The 26228-nt window shown below is 45.9% G+C and overlaps 1 long non-coding RNA gene and 1 pseudogene across 1 annotated transcript in view; one reads left to right on the forward strand and one right to left on the reverse strand.

The window, feature by feature from the left end:
• LOC137638264 (uncharacterized) overlaps positions 1 to 26228 on the forward strand; it is a 466810-nt gene that overhangs the window by 386693 nt on the left and 53889 nt on the right. The gene's annotated exons all lie outside the window — the stretch shown is intronic.
• LOC137638258 (ATP-dependent DNA helicase DDX11-like) overlaps positions 1 to 26228 on the reverse strand; it is a 138711-nt pseudogene that overhangs the window by 101087 nt on the left and 11396 nt on the right.

Consider the following 26228-nt stretch of genomic DNA (forward strand, 5'->3'; position numbering starts at 1 on the left):
CCTGGTAAGCCCTTCCACAGAATGGTGGAGAGGAAGAGCTAAACCAGGCTCCCCCATAATCTCGAAGTACCTCCTCTGCTGACGGCTGACAGACGAAGTGTCAGCGACTCCCGCTGGAGGGAAGGGGATCGGGTGATCCTGAGGAGTAGAGATGATATGGCCTGTCTGTAAGGAAGGAGAAGAATGTTGCCCAGACCTCTCTGAAGATTCTTCCTGCTCCTGCACGTGCGCTGCCCTGCGTTTACGGGGTAGAGATCGTGACGACGATGATCTGGAAGTACGCGCTCCAGAAGACTCGCCAGGTTGCCCGTGTTGCGAAACCCGACGGGAATCGCGGTCGAAATCGCGCCGGCGCTCGCGCGATGGTAAAATCGTTGGTCCGCGCGCGGGCGAACGTGGGTGAGCATGAGCGCGGCCGCGCAGAGATGAAAGCGCGGGCACGCATGGGCGAGTGGGCGCGCAGGTGAGGGAGAGCGCTGGCGGCCGGGAGACCGATGGCACGTAGACGAGCGATGGCGCGTTGGCGAGCGATGGTGCGTTTTGGCTAGCGATGGCGCGTTGGCGGGCGATGGTGCGTTTTGGCTAGCGATGGCTCGTTGGCGGGCGATGGCGCGTTGGCGAGCGATGGAGCGTTGGCGAGCGATGGCGCGTTGGCGAGCGATGGTGCGTTGGCGAGCGATGGCGCGTAGTGACCAATCGCGTACAGGAGAGTTAACGCGTGGGCGCGTTGAAAAACGCTTGCAAGCAGGCGAAGAATCGCGCGGGCGCTTATGAGATCGCTGGTGCGCAAGAGATCGTTGGCGCGTAGTTGCGCGGCCAGAAGATATCAGCGAAGGTGTAGAACCAGATGGTGAGGTTGCGCGCAAGGGCGAACGCTCGTGGGCGGGCACAGGAGATTTCTCGTGGGCGTGCAGAGACTCGTTCAAGTCTGGAAGTGCGCACTGGTGATGGTGCGCAGGCGATGGCGAGCTCTGAGGGAGCGCAGGAGATCGTCGGCGAGGAGGCGAAGGAATAATCTCCTTGCCTGCGCCCAGATCCGAAGATTGTGGGCACATGAGCGAACGTTGGCGCGCATTGCGCACATCAGGAAGGGGTGCACATCCGAGCAGGCGAACGTGGGAGTTCCGCAAAGGAATAATCTCCTTGCCTGCGCCCAGATCCGGGGATCGTGGGCGCGTGGGCGTTCGTTGGCGCGCATTGCGCACATCAGAAAAGGGCGCGCAGGCGATCGTGGGCGTTCAGGAGACCGTTGGCACACATGGCGCGTAGCAGGAAAGGGCGCGCAGATGTGCGCTGGTGAACTGAAGAGTGCTGGCGCACAGAAGGTCTCAGAAGCGCAGGTGAGCGCTGGCAATCAGGAGATCTACGGCAAGACTCAGCTACAGGAGATCGCTGGAGTGTTGATTCAGCAGAAGTCTGATCCACAGCAGGAGAGCGTTTGCGCGCAGGAGAACGAGGTTGCACAGGTAAAAACCTGGCACTAAAGGGACTTACTCACATTGTGAGGTAAGCCCTTTGCCCCGAAGGGACCGGTGCCCATTGGAAAACGGGGTGTGTTGGCGCCCACTGCGCATCTGCGTCCAGGAACGGACATGGAAGACAAGAAGGTCTGGCAGGTGTCGGAGAACGCGAACGATCTGCCGAAAGGTCTAGCGAAGCAGCTGCAACGGTCTGTTCTCGTGGAGGAGGATCCTCTGCGGGGAGCGTCGGAAGATGAAAACGACCACGGACAGGAGCACCATCATCAGTCCTGTGTTAGTGAACTCCCCCGGGGGGGAAGAAGCACTCGCAGGAGAGACCATTGGACTCAGCTGCCCCCTCAAAGGATGTTCGGAGGGGGGAACTGAGCCTTCAGCAACATCAGCAACAAAAGCATGGGGAGTCCTCCGAAGAGGAGTCTCTATGAGTGTCCTCTCCCACGAACGAGAGAGGTGAACACTTCATAGCAGAGACAAGAAGAACTGATGATGGCGCCCCTTAGGCCCGTTGGATCAGCAAGCTGACCTATAAAGAGCAATCCTCCGAAGAGGAGTTCCTGCAGCTGCTCCCCCCTTAGAGCGTAGCTGCAAGTGCGACCGCTCAGCACAAAGAGCATAGTCGCACGAATTCCATGGTCCGGCCTTGCAACCGCTCATCCCCTTGAGCATGGTTACAAAAGCGGTCGCTCAGCACCAAGAACATAACCGCCCGAGGACCAGGAAAAAACCAACCAGGAATTATTAAGGTAAGAGAAGTTCCCCCCCCCCCCCCCCCCTTGAAGGGGAAAAAACTCATACCTGGGAAGGGAACCTCCCTCGGAAGGGAAGTTACCCACCCATGGAGGCGAACCTCCTGAGCATTCTAAGATGAACTAAGGAGCTGACAGTTGTCACGGGAGAACTTCTAGGAGAAGGGAACACGCCCATGACGAAGTCCTAGAGAGGAGGCAGCAACAGCAGACTCTCCAGGCCCAAACAGGACAGCTCTGCTTCGTTGGCACATTAGGCATACGAAAAACTAGATCGTTAACTGTGAAAATAAAATAAATAATCAGTTAACATTCATTCCCCCGGGGGAACTCCGAAGAGGAACCCCGAGGGAAAAAAACATAAGAATTACACACCAGGTATGCGCCCTCCTCCCCCACTGACACTCACGGGAAGGGGGGGGAAGGCGGAGAACTGTAACAAAAACAGAATTATAATCATAATTATGTAATTCATCTAAGAATGGTCACTAAAATTAAGAACGAATGAACCCCGAAGGGAAGCGTTCTACACAGAAGCTGAAAAGTTAACAAATACAATTAGAGTCCTTAAAAATAATTGAGACAAAATAAACGGAGTAGCAACTCAACCCGCAACGGGAAGGAAGCTACCGTAATACGTAGTAGTAGTAAAAGGGTGAACGACCTCGAGAGAGAGAGAGAGAAAGACCGTGGTCAAACTAAACTCCCATGTTCCCTTCGCTGATAGTCCAAGTTCCCCGTAGGGAAGGAGGAACAGCGGAGAAAACAGATTAATTAATAAAGTCCGGCGATGACAATTCCCCACGGCACCCGAGAATCGGGAGCCGATGGAACGACCGAAGGACCAAGGGAGAGATCGCGACACAAGAAATGTCACCGTGGTGGCCTGGAACTATATGGAGATGTTGTCGTACACTAAACACACACACAGCACAAACACTGAAAAGGAAACTTACTGTATTTCTATACTCAAATATATACATAAACATAAGAATGTTTATATATATATATATATATATATATATATATATATATATATATATATATATATATATTAAGTATAAGAAAAGTAAGTAATTAAGTAAAGACAAAACATTAATGACTGCCATGCGAGGGCGGGAGCAGACACGTCTGCCGACCGTCCGAGCCAAAAGCGAAGTGAATCAGTTCACCGGTGTGTGAGGGGGGAGGGGTAGCTAGCTACCCCTCCCCTACCCCCTCGCTAGCTAGCGAGAGGGTAGTTAACCCTCGTTAAAAATCTAATGGCTCGTCATTTCAGCTACGCCGAAAGTAATACCCTATGTAAATAGCGTGGTTTGTATTTCGGTTACGGAACAAACAGCATTTGCTCCAGTCTCTAATATATTCACATAAAATAAATACTTGACTAACAAATTTTACACCATATACAAACCTTTAAACACCCATCATCATCATCATCATCTTGCTCCTTTTTTTTAGAAAAGGCGTCCTCTTGGTCACTATCATAATCCTCCAGTAATAACATACTTTCCTCTGCTGATAAGGAGTCTGCACCTGTTTACATGAAATTTTTAACCTTTAGATTATTGGAGATACAGTTTCAAACACATGGCCTACATGCAACTGTTTTTCTAGAATGTTACCACTTACCAAATTCTATATACTATACACAAACTCAAATGCATAAAAGAGGTACTGAATTGAAAATTGAAGAAATTTGACAAGACAATACAAGGCTGCTTAATGAGCATGCCTGGGTAACTCATTGAATACTGACATCTATTCTGATGAAAAACTTAGCTACAACAGAAAATTCAATAAATCTAATGTCATCTTTCAAGGCTAAAAAGAATAAACTATAATACTTTAATCAAAACTGATTGATACAGCTGTCTTAATAATTAAAATAAATACTAATATCAATGAAGGGACAAAATATTAGTGTATAGTCTTGAAAGAACAGTTATCTATCATTCTAGAGAGAGCAATAAGGATGCATTTGCATGATATTCAAGAATCTACACAATCTTATTTCGACTAACCTGAGATACTATTCAGCTCTCTCTGTACGTTTTCCCTAACTTCGTGCAGGTCTTGAAATGATTTTTCAAATTCATCATCAATCTTTTGAAAATTGGATTTCTGCAATGAAAAAAATGTTATGCAGTAGATTAATTTTGAAGTATGGAGATCAAACTGAAGACATTACAAACTAGAGGACCACTTGGTAGAGCGGAGACCTCCGCTGCAGCTGCTTATTTCTCGACCATGACCTTTGACCTTAATATTTATTAATTGGCGTGGATTTTCGTACACACAAATGAACCAACTTTCAAGTCTCTATGACAATGATGCCCAAACTTATGGGTGATTACGTGAATTGGAATTTTGCTTGACCTTGACCTTCCAAAACTTAATAATTTCCACCTTTTTACAAAACAATTAATCCCTGCAAGTTTCATTACTCTACGATTAAAATTGTGGCCAGGAAGCTGTTCACAAACAGAGGGTAAAACATAACCTCCTTCCAACTTCATTGGCAGAGGTAATACATTTTAATAGGTTAAATGTCAGAAGAGATTTACACAAACTAATTATCCTACAAATAAAGCTTAATAAACTGAGAGTGCCCTAAGCCGTTGGGAATGGAAATTCTAAGCAATGTACAACCGTTTGTCAACGTTATACTAATTAAACAATTAGTGATGTAAGCCGAGATTGGAAGTAAGGTAAAGGAGTAGGTCTACTCATTGTAGTGCATCAAGTTAAAAGTTATGAATACACGTCTACAGTAACATATATCGGTACTCGTATACTTCTATGTTTATTCTAATAAAACAATTCCCAAGAAAGTACAGCTTTTGGGCCCACAAATTAAGAACAAAATTGCCTTTAGGATTTATGTGACAATAGTGACTTAGGTTCTCCCACTTCTGACCAAGCATAATGTGATCAGTTAAAACAATAGGCTTGTAGTAAGTTTGGACATATCAATAACATATACAGTACTGGCATTTAGAAGGTAATTACTAATGATGATCAGGTATATATCAAATATAACCAAAATAATATATTCCACACGCCTGCAAGAAAAAATTGCTTCGTTGACATTAGCAAAAATTCAAGGGCGGTAGTGAATGAGGATGCTAGTATTCTCTTCAGTGGAGCTTACTTTTACAAGCAATTAACATTGGTAATATATTAGTATAATAGTATACATCAATAGACACAGGCCTTTTTTCTTCTCTTCTGAACAAAGATCATAAATAAAACAGATGAATAAAACTCCTTACACAATGATAAAAATAACATCCTGACATACTATGTATGGTACTTTATACAAATAAGGTACTAAAAATAAAATAAAAAGAATAATAGCTAACAAACAAACTGTTCTGTGCATCTGAAACTTACTTTGACCCTATGGCGACGTTGCTTCATGTCTGATACTCGTTCTTCTTGTTTCTCAAGCTTCTTCAGATCTTCTCTACACCTTCTAACCTCTTCTTGCCCTTCCTGTTTTTTAGCTGCCGCACTAAACCAATCTGGATCACTGTCATCTGCAGCAGCTTTTTCCCCTTCTTATATCTTCTTCAACAGCTCAGCCTTAAATAGAATATAAAATTTACCATCTATCTTCAACTTTAAAAGAATTAAAAATGCTCCATCCCCTTTCATCTTCTTTAACAATTCAACACTTCAATAATTCAGCCTTGAATCAAATGAAATTTCTATCAACATTTTTCCTGGAACCTTGATTGCAAACTGCTCGCAATAACATACGAGTCTTATCTAAATAAAAGAACATCCACAGACGTTAATGCATTTAATACAGTTAGTGCAGTACATAGTTCAGAAAAAGCTTTTCATAAAACTCAACTCTTATCCAAGTCATATATATTGCAAGACATTAAATCCAAAGGTAAGATGATGAACATTCATTATAAAAACAATATGCTATGAAACAAATTGGAGCAATTCAGCTGTGTATGCCAGATACAAACAAAAGTTATTCATGACAATTCCATCAGTTGTATTATGCCTATACTATCGTCCAAGATGATGATCATACTCTCAGGCTTTTGTTCACTAAAGGATAGTCTTGCAACACTGACCTAGGTGATCTTATATCTATTAAATTTCAACACACCGCTCAAACTTGCTTAATGAGGGGTTAGGGCAAGCAGACTATTTAGACCAGGAATAACATGTACCTGATATGCTGACCTCTACCACATTCTATATCACCGGTTCAAAGGAAATGATGGTAGAAATTGAGACATCAGGTACTGACTGATGTCAAAGGTCACCCAGTCACAAATACTTTTACCAATGCAGGAAAATTGGTGCATAAAATCCCAAGAGCAAAATGAAGTGTCCACGAAAGTAGTTACACATACCACACGTTTCTCACAGCTTTTACAAGGAAATTACCAGCTCTCGAGTTCCATGATCAGGTCAGAGAGATGGATGCAAATGGATCAAATTTATATGCCTGAATATCGATCTGAATTATAGGCCTACATTGCAGATGGCAAACAGATGAGTCAGGCCTTTGGAAGTATTAAGTGATACACTTTGAGAAGAGCAATAAAAAGTTACCAGAGTTAATTTTATCTACTTGAGATTATAGTTTTCAAGTGTTTCTCTTTTTATTCCATGGTTAACCTTACTCATCATACTTGGGTAGTAGGACAGAATGCCTAATGACATAATGCCTAATGACAAAATGTCTAAGGACAAAATGCCTAATTCCTCAACATGGACAAAATGCCTAACAGACATAATGCCTAAAGGACAAAATGCCTAATATACAAAATGCCTTCCAGACAAAATGATCTTATTTAGCATTTTTAAATAAATCATTCGAGACTTACAGTTAAAACCCATATAACTACCCAACAAGCTGTTGTTCATTTTACTTTTCTCTTTTGCACTTTGAAAGGCAAAAAAAATTACACTCTTTTACTCAAACAAATTTCATTACCCATCATCAAATTTTTGTAAGAAACCCTTCAGTCCAAAATGGAAATCATCACTAGTAACAAAGGAGGAAAAAAATGTTATTTTCATTAGTAAAATAAATTTTTGAATATACTTACCCGATAATCATGTAGCTGTCAACTCCGTTGCCCGACAGAAATCTACGGACGGGATACGCCAGCGATCGCTATACAAGAGGGGGTTGTACTCACCAGCGCCATCTGTGGTCAGGTACTCCAGTACTTCTTGTCAACACCACCTCAATTTTTTCCTCGGTCCACTGGTTCTCTATGGGGAGGAAGGGTGGGTCAATTAAATCATGATTATCGGGTAAGTATATTCAAAAATTTATTTTACTAATGAAAATAACATTTTTCAATATTAATCTTACCCGATAATCATGTAGCTGATTCACACCCAGGGGGGTGGGTGAAAACCAGTGTACATGTTAATCAAGAAGCTAAGTATCCCGTATTTCATTTTTATCAGTTATTCAAAATAACAAATGAAATTATAAGTACCTGGTAAGGAAGTCGACTTGAACCATTACTCTGCCTTTAATAAGTACGTCTTCCTTACTGAGCGCAGCGGTCCTCTTAGGAGGCTGAACAACTCTTAGGTGCTGAAGTATAAAGGGCTGCAACCCATACTAAAGGACCTCATCACAACCTCTAACCTAGGCGCTTCTCAAGAAAGAATTGACCACCCGCCAAATCAACTAGGATGCGGAAGGCTTCTTAGCCTACCGTACAACCCAAAACAACAATAAAAGCATTCAAGAGAAAGGTTAAAAAGGTTATGGGATTATGGGAATGTAGTGGCTGAGCCCTCACCTACTACTGCACTCGCTGCTACGAATGGTCCCAGGGTGTAGCAGTTCTCGTAAAGAGACTGGACATCTTTGAGATAGAATGATGCAAACACTGACTTGCTCCTCCAATAGGTTGCATCCATAATACTCTGCAGAGAACGGTTCTGTTTGAAGGCCACTGAAGTAGCCACAGCTCTCACTTCATGTGTCCTTACCTTCAGCAAAGCAAGGTCTTCATCCTTCATGTGAGAATGAGCTTCTCTAATCAGAAGCCTTATGTAATAAGAAACTGCGTTCTTAGACATAGGCAGCGAAGGTTTCTTAATAGCACACCATAAGGCCTCTGATTGTCCTCGCAAGGGTTTTGACCTTTTAAGATAGTACTTAAGAGCTCTGACAGGGCAAAGTACTCTCTCCCGTTCGTTACCCACCAAGTTGGAAAGGCTAGGAATTTCGAACGATTTAGGCCAAGGACGTGAAGGAAGCTCATTTTTTGCCAAAAAACCGAGCTGTAAGGAACATGTAGCCGTTTCAGATGTAAAACCTATGTTCCTGCTGAAGGCGTGAACCTCACTTACTCTTTTGGCTGTTGCAAGGCAGACGAGGAAAAGAGTTTTGAGAGTGAGGTCTTTGAAAGAGGCTGACTGGAGAGGTTCAAATCTAGATGACATAAGGAACCTTAGGACTACGTCTAGATTCCAGCCTGGAGTGGACAACCGACGTTCTTTAGAGGTCTCAAAAGACCTAAGGATGTCCTGCAGATCTTTGTTGGAGGAAAGATCCAAGCCTCTGTGGCGGAAAACCGCTGCCAACATACTTCTGTACCCCTTGATCGTAGGAGCTGATAGAGATCTAACATTCCTAAGATGTAACAGGAAGTCAGCAACTTGGGTTACAGTGGTACTGGTAGAGGAAACTGCATTGGTTCTGCACCAGCTACGGAAGACTTCCCACTTAGATTGATAGACTCTGCGAGTGGATATCCTCCTTGCTCTGGCAATCGCTCTGGCTGCCTCCTTCGAAAAGCCTCTAGCTCTAGAGAGTCTTTCGATAGTCTGAAGGCAGTCAGACGAAGAGCGTGGAGGCTTGGGTGTACCTTCTTTACGTGAGGTTGACGTAGAAGGTCCACTCTTAGAGGGAGAGTCCTGGGAACGTCGACCAGCCATTGCAGTACCTCTGTGAACCATTCTCTTGCAGGCCAAAGGGGAGCAACCAGCGTCAGCCGTGTCCCTTCGTGAGAGACGAACTTCTGAAGAACCCTGTTGATGATCTTGAACGGCGGGAATGCATACAGGTCGAGGTGGGACCAATCCAGCAGAAAAGCATCCACGTGAACTGCTGCCGGGTCTGGAATCGGGGAACAGTACAATGGGAGCCTCTTGGTCATCGAGGTAGCGAACAGATCTATAGTTGGCTGACCCCACAGGGCCCAAAGTCTGCTGCACACGTTCTTGTGAAGGGTCCATTCTGTGGGGATGACTTGACCCCTCCTGCTGAGGCGATCTGCCGAGACATTCATATCGCCCTGAATGAACCTCGTTACCAGCGTGAGCTTTCGACTTTTTGACCAAATGAGGAGGTCCCTTGCGATCTCGAACAGCTTCCTCGAATGAGTCCCTCCCTGCTTGGAGATGTACGCCAAGGCTGTGGTGTTGTCGGAGTTCACCTCCACCACCTTGTTTAGCAGGAGGGACTTGAAGTTCCTTAAGGCCAGATGAACTGCCAACAACTCCTTGCAATTGATGTGAAGCGTTTCCTGTTCCTGGTTCCATGTCCCCGAGCATTCCTGTCCGTCCAATGTCGCGCCCCAGCCCGAGTCTGATGCGTCCGAGTAGAGATGAAGGTCGAGGGGTCTGAACAGCTAAAGAGAGACCCTCCTTGAGAAGAATGTTGTTCTTCCACCACGTTAGAGTAGCCCTCATCTCTTTGGAAACAGGAATAGAGACCGCCTCGAGCGTCATATCCTTGTTCCAGTGAGCTGCTAGATGGTACTGAAGGGGGCGGAGGTGGAGTCTCCCTAACTCGATGAACAGGGCTAACGATGAAAGAGTCCCTGTTAGACTCATCCACTGCCTCACCGAGCATCGGTTCTTCTTCAGCATGCTCAGGATGCACTCTAGGGCTTGGTTGATTCTTGGGGCCGACGGAAAAGCCCGAAAAGCTCGACTCTGAATCTCCATTCCCAGGTAAACGATGGTTTGGGAAGGAACGAGCTGGGACTTCTCTAAATTGACCAAGAGACCCAGTTCCTTGGTCAAATCCAAAGTCCATCTGAGACTCTCCAGACAGCGACGACTTGTGGGGGCTCTTAAAAGCCAGTCGTCTAAATAAAGGGAGGCTCTGATGTCTGCCAAGTGAAGGAATTTCGCAATATTCCTCATCAGTCGCGTAAACACAAGAGGAGCCGTGCTTAGGCCAAAGCACAGGGCTTGGAATTGGTACACAACCTCTCCAAAGACGAATCTCAGAAAAGGTTGGGAGTCTGGATGGATGGGAACGTGAAAGTAGGCGTCTTTCAGATCCAACGAGACCATCCAGTCCTCCTGCCTGACCGCTGCTAGGACCGACTTCGTCGTCTCCATTGTGAACGTCTGCTTGGTGACATAAGCATTGAGCGCACTGACGTCCAGCACCGGTCTCCAACCTCCTGTCTTCTTGGCCACCAGGAAGAGACGGTTGTAAAAGCCCGGGGATTGATGGTCCCGGACTATCACCACTGCCTCCTTCTGTAACAGGAGCGACACCTCTTGATGTAACGCTAGCCTCTTGTCCTTCGCCTTGTAGTTGGGAGAGAGGTTGATGGGAGATGTGGTCAGAGGGGGATTGCGGCAGAACGGAATTCTGTAACCCTCCCTTAGCCACTTGACAGACTGAGCGTCTGCACCTCTTCTTTCCCAGGCTTGCCAGAAGGTCTTGAGTCTGGCTCCTACAGCTGTCTGGAGAGGAGGGAAGTCAAAGCTTGCTTTTCGTGGACTTGGCACCTTTCTTGGACTTGCCCCTGTGACTGTCTCCACGGGAACTTCCTCGGCTGGGGGCTCTGCCACGAAAGGGCGGAATGAATCTGGTAGCAGGTGTATCAGCCACAGGGGTGCGGTAAGATCTCGGCACTGAAGGTACGATTTTAGCCTTACGTGCTGAAGAGGCCATGAGGTCATGCGTATCTTTCTGGATAAGAGCCGCAGCCATCTCCTTGATTAGCTCCTCCGGAAACAGGAACTTGGAGAGAGGAGCAAACATCAACTGTGACCTCTGGCAAGGGGTGATACCAGTAGATAAGTAGGAGCATAGATGTTCCCTTTTCTTGAGGACTCCTGAGACAAAAATAGAAGCAAGTTCGCCAGAACCATCGCGAATTGCTCTGTCCATACAGGACATGATCAGCATGGCCGAGTCTTTGTCAGAAGGGGCAGTCTTCTTGCTCAAGGCCCCCAGGCACCAATCGAGGAAATTAAAAATTTCGAAGGCGCGAAAGACTCCCTTCAACAAGTGGTCCAGATCAGAAAAAGTCCAGCAGACCTTAGAGCGTCTCATAGCCGACCTACGGGGAGAGTCAACCAAACTTGAGAAGTCGGCCTGGGCAGAGGCAGGGACCCCCAAGCCTGGTTCCTCTCCCGTGGCATACCAGACGCCCAACTTAGAAGCCAGCTTAGGAGGAGGAAACACAAAAGATGTCCTTCCCAGTTGCTGCTTGGACTGCAACCAATCCCCTAAAACCCTCAAAGCTCTCTTTGATGATCTGGCGAGGACAAGCTTGGTGTAGGCAGACGTAATAGGCTGCATGCCTAGAGAAAACTCGGATGGGGGAGAACGAGGGGTTGCAGAAACGAAGTGTTCAGGGTATAACTCTCTGAACAGAGTCAGGACCTTACGAAAGTCTAATGAAGGTGGCGACGACTTGTGTTCCTCCACATCAGAAGAAGGATCATCCAGGTGAGCAGCTTCATCCTCAGAAACCTCATCTCCTGAGAGTTGAGAAGCGAGAGGTAACGGTATAGCGGCATGCTGAATGGCTGAATCCTGTAGAACGGGTGCACGCGCACTTGAGGATCCATCATCACGCCTCTGCTGAAGAGGATGAGGGCTGGCAATGACAAAGTCATGAGGCTGGGGTGAAGGAGGTTCTGCGGAGGTCTGAGGAGCAAGCGTGGTCAGAAGCGAATGCTGTAAGGCATGAGGCTCATGCTGCATGGTATGCGGTTCGTGTTGAATGGGAAGAGGCTCATGCTGCGAAGAATGCGGCTGCTGCATGCGTTGAGGAGGCTGCCTCATAGCATGAGGTTCCTGCCTCAAGGGTTGCGCCTGCCTCAAGGGTTGAGGAGGTTGCTGCGCAGAGAGAGGCTCTTGCCTCAAGGGTTGAGGCGGTTGCCGCATAGCATGAGGCTGCTGCCTCATGGGTGGAGGAGGTTGCCGCAACGCATGAGGCTCCTGCCTCAAGGGTTGAGGCGGTTGCCGCATAGCATGAGGCTCCTGCCTCATGGGTAGAGGAGGTTGCCGCATAGCATGAGGCTCCTGCCTCAAGGGTTGAGGAGGTTGCCGCATAGCAAGAGGCTCCTGCCTCAAGGAAAGAGGAGGTTGCTGCATAGCGCTGGTACCTGGCAACTCCCAATGCGGCAGCTCACGCATGGAGGCAGGAGGAGCCTCAACATCATACGTCTGGCAGGGTGGACTGCGCAGAGGTGGAGGAGCGCTCGCAGGAGGAGGTGTGCTAACCTTCTCTGCCTGAAACTCCTGCATCAAAACCGCAAGCTGAGACTGCATTGTCTGCAGCATAGACAACTTGGGATCAACAGAAGTTGGAGCAGAGGCCTGTTGAGGCATCGCTTTACCTCTCTTAGGAGGTGTGCAGTCATCAGATGACTGCGGCGAGTCCGAACTGGCCCAGTGGCTACACCTGGGCCGTTGGACTCGCTCAGCCGGGACCTTACGTTTAAGAGGTCGTGAGACCTGGGTCCAGCGTTTCCTCCTGGAAACTTCTTCCGCAGACGAGGAATTTAAGGGCTCAATCGTCTGGGAGTGGAAGTGACGATCTCTATCAGATACGCCCGCAACCACTGAGGATACAACTGTGCGCCGATCAAGGCCTGCCGAACCCTTTTGCCCTTCGACGTTGCTTCTCCCCTGGGCTTGGGAGCTTGCAAGAGGTCCCGGACTGGGAGGACGACTGGCACGCACAGAAGTATCCTCATGCGCAACACTGACACTAGGCACAGCACTGGCACTAACACTTCCCACTGCACTTTTCACTTTAAGTTCCTTGACATCTGCCAAGAGAAGATTGTGGTCACTCACTAAAGACTCCACCTTATCACCTAGAGCCTGAATGGCACGTAACATATCCGACATATCAGGCTGAGCACTCGTAATAGGTTCGGGGGTCACCACTACAGGGGAAGGAAAAGGTTGAGGATCATGGGGGGAGGAATAAACCAAAGAGCGAGAAGAACTCCTCCTAACTCTCTCCCTCTCTAACCTAGTCGTATACTTGAGGAATTCATTAAAATCGAATTCCGAAAGCCCAGCACATTCCCCACATCGATCTTCCAACTGACAGGATTTTCCCCTACAGTCGGAACAAACGGTGTGAGGATCAACCGAGGCCTTCGGAAGACGCCTATTACAAGTCCTAACACTACATCGCCTTTGTCTAGGAGCTTGAGAGTGGTCGGACATCTTGAATTTAGAGAACAGTCAAGGGGGAATTCCAAAGTAAAGCAAAGATCGTTAACCAATAAATCAATTTAATTCCAAAAGCTATCTAAGCTAAGGGAAAAGCTTCCTGTATAGCGAAGGCTAAATTTTAGAGCAATACTTCACCAAAACCGTGAACAAAGACTCCAAAATCAACAGCGTATCCATGTAGGTCTTGCCGGCGGCACGACAGAGGAAAAATTGAGGTGGTGTTGACAAGAAGTACTGGAGTACCTGACCACAGATGGCGCTGGTGAGTACACCCCCCTCTTGTATAGCGATCGCTGGCGTATCCCGTCCGTAGATTTCTGTCGGGCAACGGAGTTGACAGCTACATGATTATCGGGTAAGATTAATATTGAAAAACTAATATTTGAAGGATAGGCATACATCGTTAACAGGAGAAAAGAAGGACCTGCATATTGGAGGTGTGAAAAACGTATTGTTTCTAGTGCCAGCATAATCACTTGTAATAATTTAATTAAAAGAAAAAAAAAACTAACAATCATTCGCATCCACCAGATGGACCACGCATGAGTGCTTTGAAAGTTATGGAAAATATGAAATACGCTCAAGTAAATCTGATGAAGCTACATCTTTGGTAATTAATCACTGTACACAAGATTTGTCATATGCGGTGCTTTGTAGTGGAAGATTCCCTTGCACGCAGTGTAAGATGTATAAGAGTGCGTGAAAGTGCCGATGAAGATTTATCGATATCTACAAGAGGTGAGCATATTTGTTTATGGTATGAACCAGAAAGTGTGCATATTTATACAACTAGAAAGAATTTGGAAATCTTGAAAAGTAAGAACCAGTGGTTAAGTGTACCAGTCGGAAAACAACTGTATACATTGCACTGTGTTGTTTCTCAAAGTAAAACATTACCATTAGTATACTGTGTTACATCTAGTAAAGATGAAAAAACTTATGATACAATATTCGAGTTCCTCAAAGAGCAGAGCCTTTTCCCAGAGTCTGTGACTCTTGATTAAGAACAAGCAGCAATAAAAAGTTTAAAGAAATGTTTTCCAGATACTCCAATTAATGGCTGTTTCTTTCATTTCAGGCAATGTCTTTGGGCCAAAATACAAAATCTTGGTCGTCAGCGCTGGTACACGAATGATGACAATGCTTTCATAATCAAACAAATACAAGCCTTAGGTTTTGTTCCTTCAGAGGATGTGGCTGATCTTTTTCACAAACTTTTTTTACTTCAATGGGCCACTAAACTGAAGATATTCCGAGTGAATTCTTTGAATACTTTAAAATTACATGGCTCGGAATAGTTAAAAGAAGTTGATGAGTTCAAATGTGGAATGTGTATCATAGAATAGAATCAAATTTTCCAAAAACTACGAAATCTCTAGAAGGATGGCACCATACTTTTAACAAGTGTGTTTCAATAAGAATTATAACAAGGACCCAACATATCAATTCTATGTTATTAACAAATATAATAGGTTACAGAAAAGGTAGAGTAAGCAACACCGGAGAGACTAGGAGAGGGGGTTACTGGAGGGATAGGAGGAGGGTTTAGACAGAGGGAGGAAAGAAAAGGGGAGGGACGGGGGAGTGAACGCATTCGAATTGCTTCACCTATTTACCCGATTCATGTGACTTGGGCTTTATAATAACAATAGTAAATGCCTTAATTAACGAGATTTGCCGATGCATTAAAGTATAAAAAATTTTGGGGAGGTCTATAAAGTGCTGTGTCAAAGTACCATTCTGATCAAGTAATTAGTATGGGAGATATTTACAAAAAGCACACTATTTTTTGCCTGAAATGCATAGTAGTTCTCTTGTTTTATCCCTTTTTAGATGTTTTGTCCATTAGCCATTTTGTATGTTAGGCATTTTGTCCATTAGGCATTATGTCTGTTAGGCATTTTCTCCGTGATGAAGGATTAGGCATTTTGTCCTTAGGCATTATGTCATTAGGCATTCTGTCTGCTCACGCATATTTGTATATAAATACTGTATTTAAAAACACTCTCTCGCAATAGAATTATCATTATTAAAACAGGAAATTTTCTTTTTGCATTGATTTAATTAAATATTTAACTTTACAATTAATTCATATATTCCTTATGGATTAATCTTATTACATAAATGTATCCTGGCCATAAAGAATAATTAAAGTATGGGAATTGCATCACAATGGAATACAATGGAGGGTTTCTCATTACCTGTGGACAATTCTCTAACAATATTGACCCTTTGAGAGCCAACTTTAAGCTACAAAATTAGGTACTCAAGCTTCTGGCCCTTTTATGGGGACATTTTACTTAATTTATCCTAGCACTAACAACTACTACAGATAGGATTTTGCAAAATTTTCATCATATAGCTGAATAAATTCCCTTTCCATTGACGTATAATGTCACAAATTTTGTAAATTTCCATGTATAAATAATAAAAGAAAAGAAAGAACATAATAACCAGACTTAAATAACTCCATTGGCACTAAAAGGGTTAAAAGATTATGTTCCCATATAATTATGAACATGTAAAAATCACACTTAAGTCTCCAATCCTAAAACAAATAAAATAAAAGTGCCTTTACTGTACCTTTAAATGCTCATTGTGATCCCTCAGCCAAGTCAATGCACCACATATTATACTTAGTGACTTTCCCTGAAATGTAAAAAAGCACACTACTTAAAATGAGTCCAGACTAAAAACTGTTACTTTCACATCATTCATAAAAAGTAAACCTATTACTTTACAAAAGCATAATCACTATTTTAGGCAATGTTTTAAGCTTGAGTCCTACTTCAAAATATAAAACACATCAGCAAGTTGGTTTAGTAAATATAATCTCTCTCTTGGAGAAGAGCCTCATCTCAATCACTCTTAGCCATATACTGTAGATCCCCATGATAATAATGATCGTGTTTAGTTTCATGAGGCCACTGGGCAACTTTTGGAGTCTCAAAGGGCTCACCTAATCAATTTGTTCTTAAATGAGAAGTAGAAATTTTGAGTGAAGAACAATTAGAGATTATGGCAAAGAAGTACCTAAGGGAATAGATGGAAAGCAAAAGCCAGAAAATGATACAACTTTTGTTAGAGGGATACTACTAAAGTGTGCAACGCTAGGCACACTTAAAAGTGGTTAACAGCCTACACAAAAACTACAGCATATTCCTAAAATGTAAAACTAGTTCTTCAATGAGAAAGGAAAGAAACTTGGAATAAAATTAAACTTTACAAATATCAAAGGAAGCCTGGTCTCCTAAAGTAAGATTTTTTTCCAAATGGCAAACATCATACTACACATACTCAACATTTTTCTAAGCAGTAAGAAAGTTCAGAACATTTATCAAGTGGTCTGGTTAAACTATTTAAACTCGATTTAGATCTCGTCACCTATAACTATTTCTTGTACAACCAAAACTGTTACAATAATTAAATGCTACTTCTGGAAGGGTAAAGAATAATGACTGATAGAGACAATGACAAAGACAGCATACAAACCACTTAAGCCAATGTTTCTTCACACAATGGTTAGATATCGACAAATCTAGCCGACCTCAAAAATGCTTGAGGAGTGAGATGTAAATGAAAGATAATTTGGTAATGAGCAAGAGAAAGACACTACTGTATTACTGAACCTACTATTTTAAAACATGCATATACTATACTGTGTTAGGAAAAATCCCTTAAAGTTATATTCTTTAGGCAGAAATCAATGGTACTGGGCATTTTTTAATGTTATGGAATTCAGTGTAGGCTTGCATGAGGATGATCTCAAAATATGGAGCAATTGCAATCACAATATAGGAGATGATTTCCACAGCAGCAAGACTGACACATCTTTACCATATTTACACAAAGATGACTATCTGTTTTCAACTAAATTCATCAAAAGCCGTGAACCCAATCTTAACGTACTTTATTGTATTTTACTGACGTAATAAGATAATACAGAACGTCCTTGCAACTTTCTTGATAAGAATAACGCAGGTAGATAGGCACAGTATCTTTTAAGCAAATGGTTGCAATTCATACTAAAAAAAATCTGAACCACTTAAAAAATATCTTACCGTTCCAGTTGGACTTTCAAATATGCCTAGCTGTCCCTTTTCAAGCGTATCAAACAAGTTTTTCATGAAATCCTGCTGAATATCATAAGGTGGAAATGGAAATGGAAATTCCGCTGGTGGGCTGAGCAGACTCATCTTGAACTCGGTAGGCAAGGCTGAAAGAGAAAAAGAAATTTAAAATTTTTATATAGAGTACTGTACAGCACAACTGTCTAATGTCTTCTTGTGACTCAATCTACAATGTGGGTAAATATACTGAGAGCCAAAGAATTTCAGATATACAGTATATACGGCAAAGCTGTACATGAAAACAGATCGATTCCAGCCTAGGACAGAGTTTAAGCTTTTTACTGGGAAGGTTACTGGTGTGGTTTGGCACCAGATGGGGAGGGGGGGGGCGCTTGCTCGACTGACTTTCTGGTGTGGGTCTCTTGAGATGATGCTGGAACTGAAACCAGACACCTCTAACCTTTAGCAATAGTTAAAAGGAAGGTGAAACTCCTCACTGCATATCCTTATTCTTTGACTCTGCCAAGCATAGATGTGCAACAGTCATATAAAATCATGAGTCTTTTTATAGTTTATATATGACATATCTGTTTTTGACGTTCTTAATAGTTTATATAGGGCATATATGTTTTGACGTTGTTACTGTTTTTAGAATGATTTATTATTAATTTATTCTCATCATTTATTTATTTCCTTATTTCCTTTCATCACTGGGGTATTTTTCCCTATTGGAGCCCTTGGGCTTATAGCATCTTGTTTTTCCAACTAGGGTTGTAGCTTGTCTAATAATAATAATTACCATTTTTGGGCTCAAGCCATGGCGTCCTGATGGAAGGTTCCTTTTTGGTAGCTTCCTTGGGTAAATAACTACTAAGATATTCCCAGAGAATTTAACCACAGGTTATCACAGAATTCTAACTTCTGGAGCGAGTATCCTAAAGGTTTCCCTTTAAGACATCGTATATCAACAGGGGACGCATGTATTAACGCGCCACATAGCTATCTACACCCCGAACAGAGTTAATGCTTCGGTGTGTAAGGGCTGAGAGTAGCTGGGAGCCGTTCCATAGCTAATCTCATTCGTGGCTACTACTGATACTCGAGACGTAAACAAACGGGCGCCATTGCTTAAATGACGTCACGTCCGTCTTTATCCTTTGTTCAGTAGCTCGCCCTACTTAGACGGATTTTCCCTGTGCTTTACTTATCGCTTTGCATCTACGTAATGTCGCTACCTTCAGCCTCGCCTTCTTCTGGAAAGTTGAGTACAAGGTTCCAGTATTGTTTAGTTAAGCTCTGACCGTAAAGTAAATATTACTTTCCGAGATAATTGCTGTTTTGTGGCAGAGCTGTGCCTCTACCGGACCCGCCATTTTATGGCGTCGTTGTTGTTATGCATGCCTTATTTAGTTAGCCACAACAACGCTTCCGGCCTTATTTACTAATCGATTACATTAGTTTATTTAGTCTTCATAGCTAGGAACTTTTATATCGTGTTTCGACGCTTTTTATCGGTCATCGATTGACCTCATACCAGTCGGCTACTATAGCCCCCAGGCCAGAGCGCCTATATATAAGTGTTCATGCATGATTTTATTAGTGATCCTAGGCTAAGTTATGAAGATAGTGGCTTTATTTTACAATACTTTCGACCGTGATGCAAGTGTTTTTTCGCCTTCAGGGACCATATAGGGGATAGGTTAGTTAGTGTCCCTTCCTAACCTAACCTACTTGTAGGACCCCTATATGCTTCCTTCATCCCCTGCCTTGGCATTCCCTCTGTTTAGCCTTGATTCCCTTTCTAAGTAGAGGGATCAAGTGTCTAATGGAGTATTTATCGCCTCTCAGTCCTCCCTAAGGGAATGAACCCCCCTTAGGGTTGCGTCCGAGAGTGAGGAAAGGCTAGCCCTTCCTCTATGGCTAGGAATAGTCTATGACTGTCCTGCGATAGCGATATGTCTTCTATCTTTCCTAGTTCAGGGCTCTTAGCCCTGCTCTAGGTTAGGTTTTGGAAGGTTATTCTGTCCCCTGCTGAAACTGTACCCATGCACCGTTTCAGCCTGGCTGCCTTATCTTAGGTTAGGGAGTGTCCTCCCTTTCCCTAGTGGCCGCTCTGGTACAGAACCCCTTCCTTGGAAGACTCTTCTCTTCTCCCCTCCCCACCTATCTCTTGTATAGCCTAGCCTACACTTAGGTTAGTCTATACCCATCTGTCCCCTGTCCTACAACTCCTCCTTAGGGTGGAGTGATAGGGCTACCTTGAGCTTCCATGTGCAGTCCGCTCTGGTACATATACCCTTCATAGTGTCCTATGGGGTTAGCCACTGGATGTGTTCTGCATGTGGAGGTCTCCCCCCTCTTTGGGTGTCCCCTAGCCCTCTCTTGGGCTACCCTAGCTCCCGGTCCTCTGTGACTCCTGCTCCTGGGTGATAGAGCCTGCCTCTATCATGGGTACACCCTCTCAGGGGGGGATGTCTGGGAGTCCATGACTGGACTTCTTACATCCCTCCCCCTGTCTCTCTCACTATCCGGGTGCCGGTCCCTTGCCGCCTCCACTGTCGGCGATACCCGCCTCCTACCTTGGTGACTCTCCCCTACCCTCATGCCGCCAGCCCCCCCGCTTGCCGGGGGACTGTCGACCGCCGCCGGCTCCCGCCGATGGCTCTCCTCCTTCCTCCTAGCTTCGCCGTCCGCCTGCCGGTCGGCCACCGGAGTGCCGGCATCCATTGCCGACAACCGGGTTCAGCTATAACCATCCTTGTCCCAGTCACCAATCCGGCATCCTCCGACTGCCGGAGCCGCCGCTCCTCTGCCGGCGTGCCGCCGTTGTGCCGGCGGCCGCCACCCTGGTATTACTCTTGACTTACATTTTGTCTGTTCTAATGCCAGAAACTCTGCTGGAGCGGCCTCCAGCGTGCCGGAGGTCTGCCGGAACCTCCCGGAGGCGTCAAGACTACTTGCACCCCCTTCTACTAGCTATCACTTGTATACTGATAGCCCTACACTGCAAACAGATGGCCTGTTTACACTCTTTAGATCAGTGCCTTGGTACTGTTCTATTAGTAATCATGCTGTCTCTTTGCATTCTTCAAAATTCCAGCATGCTGCGTGCATCTTAGCGCGGCTGGTTGCCGGAAGCAGTTACCCTAAGGGACCTGTTAGCCCCCCTAATTTGGGACTGAGTGATCTCGGTCCCAAACTTATCCTTGGTTTTTTCCATGGAATTCCATTGCCCTGTGGAATTTTAAGGAATACTATCCTGTGCCTTCGGCCATCTCGGATTATCCAGGGATAAAGCTTGCGGTAGCCAGCCGGGCGGGATGCATGGAGTATGTTTTCTTTACTACTTCAATCTCTATGCATCACACCCTTTCTTTAAGTTAAAATTAATGATTAATCTTAACTTAGCTTAAGAACCACTCTTATGACTCCCCCATACTCATTTTCTCTTTCTTCCACAGGAGGAGCAGATGAAGTGTGACTTCGACTTCTGCGCTGTGAAACGCCCGCACTTCTACGGGCATACGGCTTGCAGGACTCACGCCCCTTGTGCTAACAAGAAAGGGGATCTGAAATTCTGGGACCCACTGAATTGTACGGTCTGCCAGGCTCAACTAGTTGATGCCTTCCATAACCCTCCCTCAGCGGAGGTCAGGGACACTTCTCGGGAGAAGCTACGCAAGTGGGTGCGTGGCTTCCAGAAGAATGCCACCGGACCGTACCTGGCCACTGAAGAAATGAGGTCACTCCTGTTCCCTAAGGCCTCCCCTGATTCAGTGGTACCCAAGGATGTGATCCCCACTGTCCAAATTACAGTGGAACCTGATGTTGTCATGGCCCAGTCCATGCACGAGTGCCGCCTGGATTCCGAAGATGACGAACATATGTCGGATGTCTCGGAAGACACGGAGAAGACCCTTATGGCTCAAGGAGCTGAAGATGACGAAGACCAGGTGGAATACGCCGAGTCGGAGCAAGAGGTCGCTCCTCCTTCCATCTCCGCTCCTACTCCTACACCGACGGAAGTATCTATCCCGTCTACCTCCACGACCCCGGATCCCTCTTCATCCACTCAAGAAATGATCCGGTTGATTAGAGCCGTCATGGACGACAGGTTAAAGGAGAATCAGGAGTTCATCAGGTCCATGATGGGATCCAGAGAACCGAAGAGGATTTCGGTTAAGGATCTCCCCGCTTGCTCACATGCCAACCCATGGAGGTATGCTGAGCATATGGTCATCGCGACCGGCAGAATCTTTGTCAGCGACAAGATCGGCACGGTCCCTTTGGAAGACGTGGAGTTCTTCCCAAACTTCGAGGCCTACCCGGACTGTTACGTCCGACTTCGTTCTGAACCTGCCTCTAAAGAAGAGACCGAACCGAAGGAAGAGATAGTGTTCGATCTCGCGAAGGCCCAGGCTATGCTAGCCAACACGTTCAAGAGTAGGGGTTTTACCTGCTCTAAGCTTCCGGCCCTGAGCAAGAAGCACCCTACTTATGTCGCACCTGAAAATGCGGTACTTCCATTCTTGGAAAAGGCCTTCACTGCGTGCCTTAAGGCTGTGGAAGAGGGGAAAGCCTGCCCTGCACTGGAGGAGTGCAGACCCTTCTCCATAGTCACTCCCCCTGACGCTCGACACTGGAAGGACATCCAGCATACGTTCGTCGTGGGAAAGCTAGATCCTGACGTCGCCGGACGTCAGTTTAACGAAGACCTCCCTAAGCTCAACGATCACCTCCTTCGTCGGGAACAAGATACGAAGGAGAGGCTCGCAGCATCCATGTCTCACCAAGTCCAACTTGAAATTATGGCCTGTGACACCAGAGTACCAGACCACTACATGGTACTTTCCAAATCCCACATGACAACCGTGATGAAGGACTTGTACCACTTCATAAAGGCTCGGAGAGCCTGTCGTGAATTCGTGTTCGCAGGTGCCACTGTGAAACACGAACCCCGGAGACTGATTTCCTCCAACATCTGGGGCAAACACCTCTTTCCTTCTGACCTTGTGAAGGAAATCACCGACAAAGCCGCCACGGAGAATAGGAACCTTCTCCACAAGTGGGGCATGTCAAGGAAGAGGAAACCCTCTCAGGACGACGGACCTCAACCTAAGAGGAAGTCCTCAAAACAGAAACCCCAGCAACGTCAACCAAGACGTCAGTTTCCGGGACCCGCTACCTCCCAAGTGGCAGCTCAGCCACAACAGACCTTTCAATTGGTCACCCAACCGGTGTTGTCACAGTCACCGGTCTTCACCCCTGCTTTCGAGCAACAGACAACTACCTTTCGTCCCAAAGGTAGAGGCTCAAACAGAGGTGCAGGCAGAGACGCGTCTCGCCGTCCCTCCAGAGGCAGAGGAGGAAAGGGAGCTAGCGGCCGAGGCAGCAAGCCCTCGGGACACCAGAAGCAATGAAGTGCTTCCGGTGGGAGGAAGACTCCGCCAATTCCAGGATCGTTGGACCTTCGATCCCTGGGCACACAGCATCGTCAAGAAGGGTCTAGGCTGGAGTTGGACTCAACCACCCCCAACATTCCAGCAGTTCTTCCAACAATCAACCCCCCTTCTGGAAGAATATGTCCTAGATCTCTTGAACAAGAAGGTGATAAGGAGGGTAAAGTCCACCAGGTTCCAAGGAAGACTGTTTTGTGTCCCCAAGAAAGACTCCGACAAACTCAGAGTCATTCTGGACTTATCCCCCCTCAACAAGTTCATAGCGAACAACAAGTTCAAGATGCTGACTCTTCAACAAATAAGGACCCTTCTGCCTCGAGGTTCCTACACGGTCTCCATAGACCTGGCGGATGCCTACTGGCACGTTCCAATGAACCATCACGCATCCTCCTACCTAGGATTTCGACTCCAAAGGAAAAGCTACGCCTTCCGGGCCATGCCCTTCGGCCTCAATGTGGCCCCTCGGATCTTCACAAAGCTGGCGGACGCCATAGTACAACAGCTCCGCCTCCGAAACGTCCAGGTGATGGCCTACCTCGACGACTGGCTAGTCTGGGCTCCATCGCCCGAAGATTGTGTAAAATCTTGCAACAAAGTCACCCAGTACCTAGAACACCTGGGATTCAAGATCAACGAGAAGAAATCTCGCCTCTCTCCAGCTCAGAAGTTCCAGTGGTTAGGAATCCAATGGAACCTTCAGTCACACCGCCTTTCCATCCCCCAGAAGAAAAGGAAGGAAATAGCAGGGTCTGTCAAACGACTACTGAAATCCAAACGAATTTCAAGACGCCAGCAGGAACGAGTTCTAGGCTCTCTACAGTTCGCCTCAGTAACAAACCCAGTGCTTCGTGCACAGCTAAAGGATGCCGCGGGAGTCTGGAGACGTTCTGCATCCATCGCTCGAAGAGACCTCAAGAGACGGCTCCCAAACAGACTTCGACTTCTCCTCAAGCCGTGGTCGGAAGCAAAGGCCCTGAAAAGGTCCATTCCTCTTCAACACCCTCCTCCATCACTCAACATCCACACGGACGCTTCGCTGGAGGGTTGGGGAGGTCACTCCCACCAAAAACAGGCTCAAGGCACCTGGTCTCCCCTGTTCAAGACGTTCCACATAAACATCTTGGAGGCCATGGCGGTCCTTCTAACTCTGAAGAAATTATCCCCGCCTCCCTCGATCCACATTCGTCTAACCCTAGACAACTCGGTGGTAGTTCGTTGTCTCAATCGCCAAGGCTCAAGATCGCCCCAGATAAATCAGGTGCTTCTCCCAATCTTCCGTCTGGCAGAGAAGAAGAAGTGGCACCTGTCTGCAGTTCACCTACAAGGATTCCGCAACGTGACAGCGGATGCTCTATCTCGAACAAACCCGATAGAGTCGGAATGGTCTCTAGACGCAAGATCGTTCTCCTTCATCTCTCACCAAGTCCCAGAACTTCAGATAGATCTCTTCGCAACGAGCGACAACAATCAACTTCCTCGGTATGTGGCCCCGTACGAGGACCCCAAGGCAGAAGCAGTGGATGCCATGTCACTGGACTGGAACAGATGGTCCAAGATCTACCTGTTCCCTCCCACCAACCTTCTGCTGAAAGTCCTCTCCAAACTGAGAACCTTCAAAGGGACAGCGGCCCTAGTGGCTCTCAAGTGGCCCCGGAGCAACTGGTACCCCCTGGTCCTGGAGCTGCAGCCCAAGCTGATCCCTCTCCCGGGCCCAGTTCTCTCCCAACAAGTACAGAAGTCGACTGTCTTCGCTTCATCATCGAAAATCAAGGACCTTCATCTCATGATTTTCTCTCCCTAGCCGCAAAGAAGAGGTTTGGGATCTCGAAGAAAAGTCTGGACTTCCTAGAGGAATACAAGACCGAATCCACAAGACGGCAATACGAATCATCCTGGAGGAAATGGGTCTCCTTCGTCAAGACAAAAAATCCTAAAGAAATCACAATTGATTTCTGCATGTCCTTCTTTATTCACCTTCATGGACAGGGATTAACAGCCAATACGATTTCAACCTGCAAATCGGCCTTGACCAGACCAATTCTATATGCCTTCCAAATTGATCTGTCCAGCGACATCTTCAACAAACTACCGAAAGCATGTGCTCGCCTACGCCCAGCACCCCCACCGAAACCGATCTCCTGGTCATTAGACAAGGTGCTCCATTTCGCCTCCAACTTGGATAATGATTCATGCCCTCTCAAGGATCTGACTCAGAAAGTTATATTTCTCTTTGCTCTTGCTTCGGGAGCTCGAGTCAGCGAAATAGTGGCATTATCAAGAGAGGAAGGACACATCCTGTTTACCGATACAGGAGACGTTACCCTCTCCCCTGATCCGACGTTTCTCGCCAAAAATGAATTACCCACCAAAAGATGGGGCCCCTGGAGAATATGCCCCCTGAAGGAAGATGTCTCTCTATGCCCAGTAGAGAGCCTTAAGGTCTATCTTCGCAGAACTTCGAACTTTGGTGGAGGCCAACTCTTCAAAGGAGAAACATCGGGCAGCGACCTGTCACTGAAACAATTAAGAGCGAAAATCACCTACTTCATTCGCAGAGCAGATCCTGACAGTACACCCGCCGGTCATGATCCTAGGAAAGTTGCTTCATCTCTGAATTTCTTTCAGAGTATGGACTTTGAAAGCCTTAAAAACTTCACAGGCTGGAAGTCCTCGCGCGTTTTCTTTAAACATTATGCGAAACAAGTGCACGAAGTCAAACATTTTGTGGTAGCCGCAGGTAGTGTTATGAAACCTGCACCTAACTCTGCATAGAACAGTGAGTTACTTGGGACTCTAACTCTTCGGGTGCCTATGTAGACCCTCGAGCGATACATAGTGATGTCGAAAACACTTAGTGCTTTTATAACTGTTCTTATCCCAGGTGAAATGTCATAGTTGTCACACAAGTGCCGCATGCCCTGAGCATGATGTGTTTTTAATCAAAGACTTACGTTCCTCGAGAACGAGTGCCTACTAATAAACTTGAAATTCCTTTTCAGATTCAAGAGCAAGTCTTT

Source organism: Palaemon carinicauda, chromosome 3 (assembly GCF_036898095.1).
Source record: "Palaemon carinicauda isolate YSFRI2023 chromosome 3, ASM3689809v2, whole genome shotgun sequence".
NCBI lineage: Eukaryota > Metazoa > Arthropoda > Malacostraca > Decapoda > Palaemonidae > Palaemon > Palaemon carinicauda.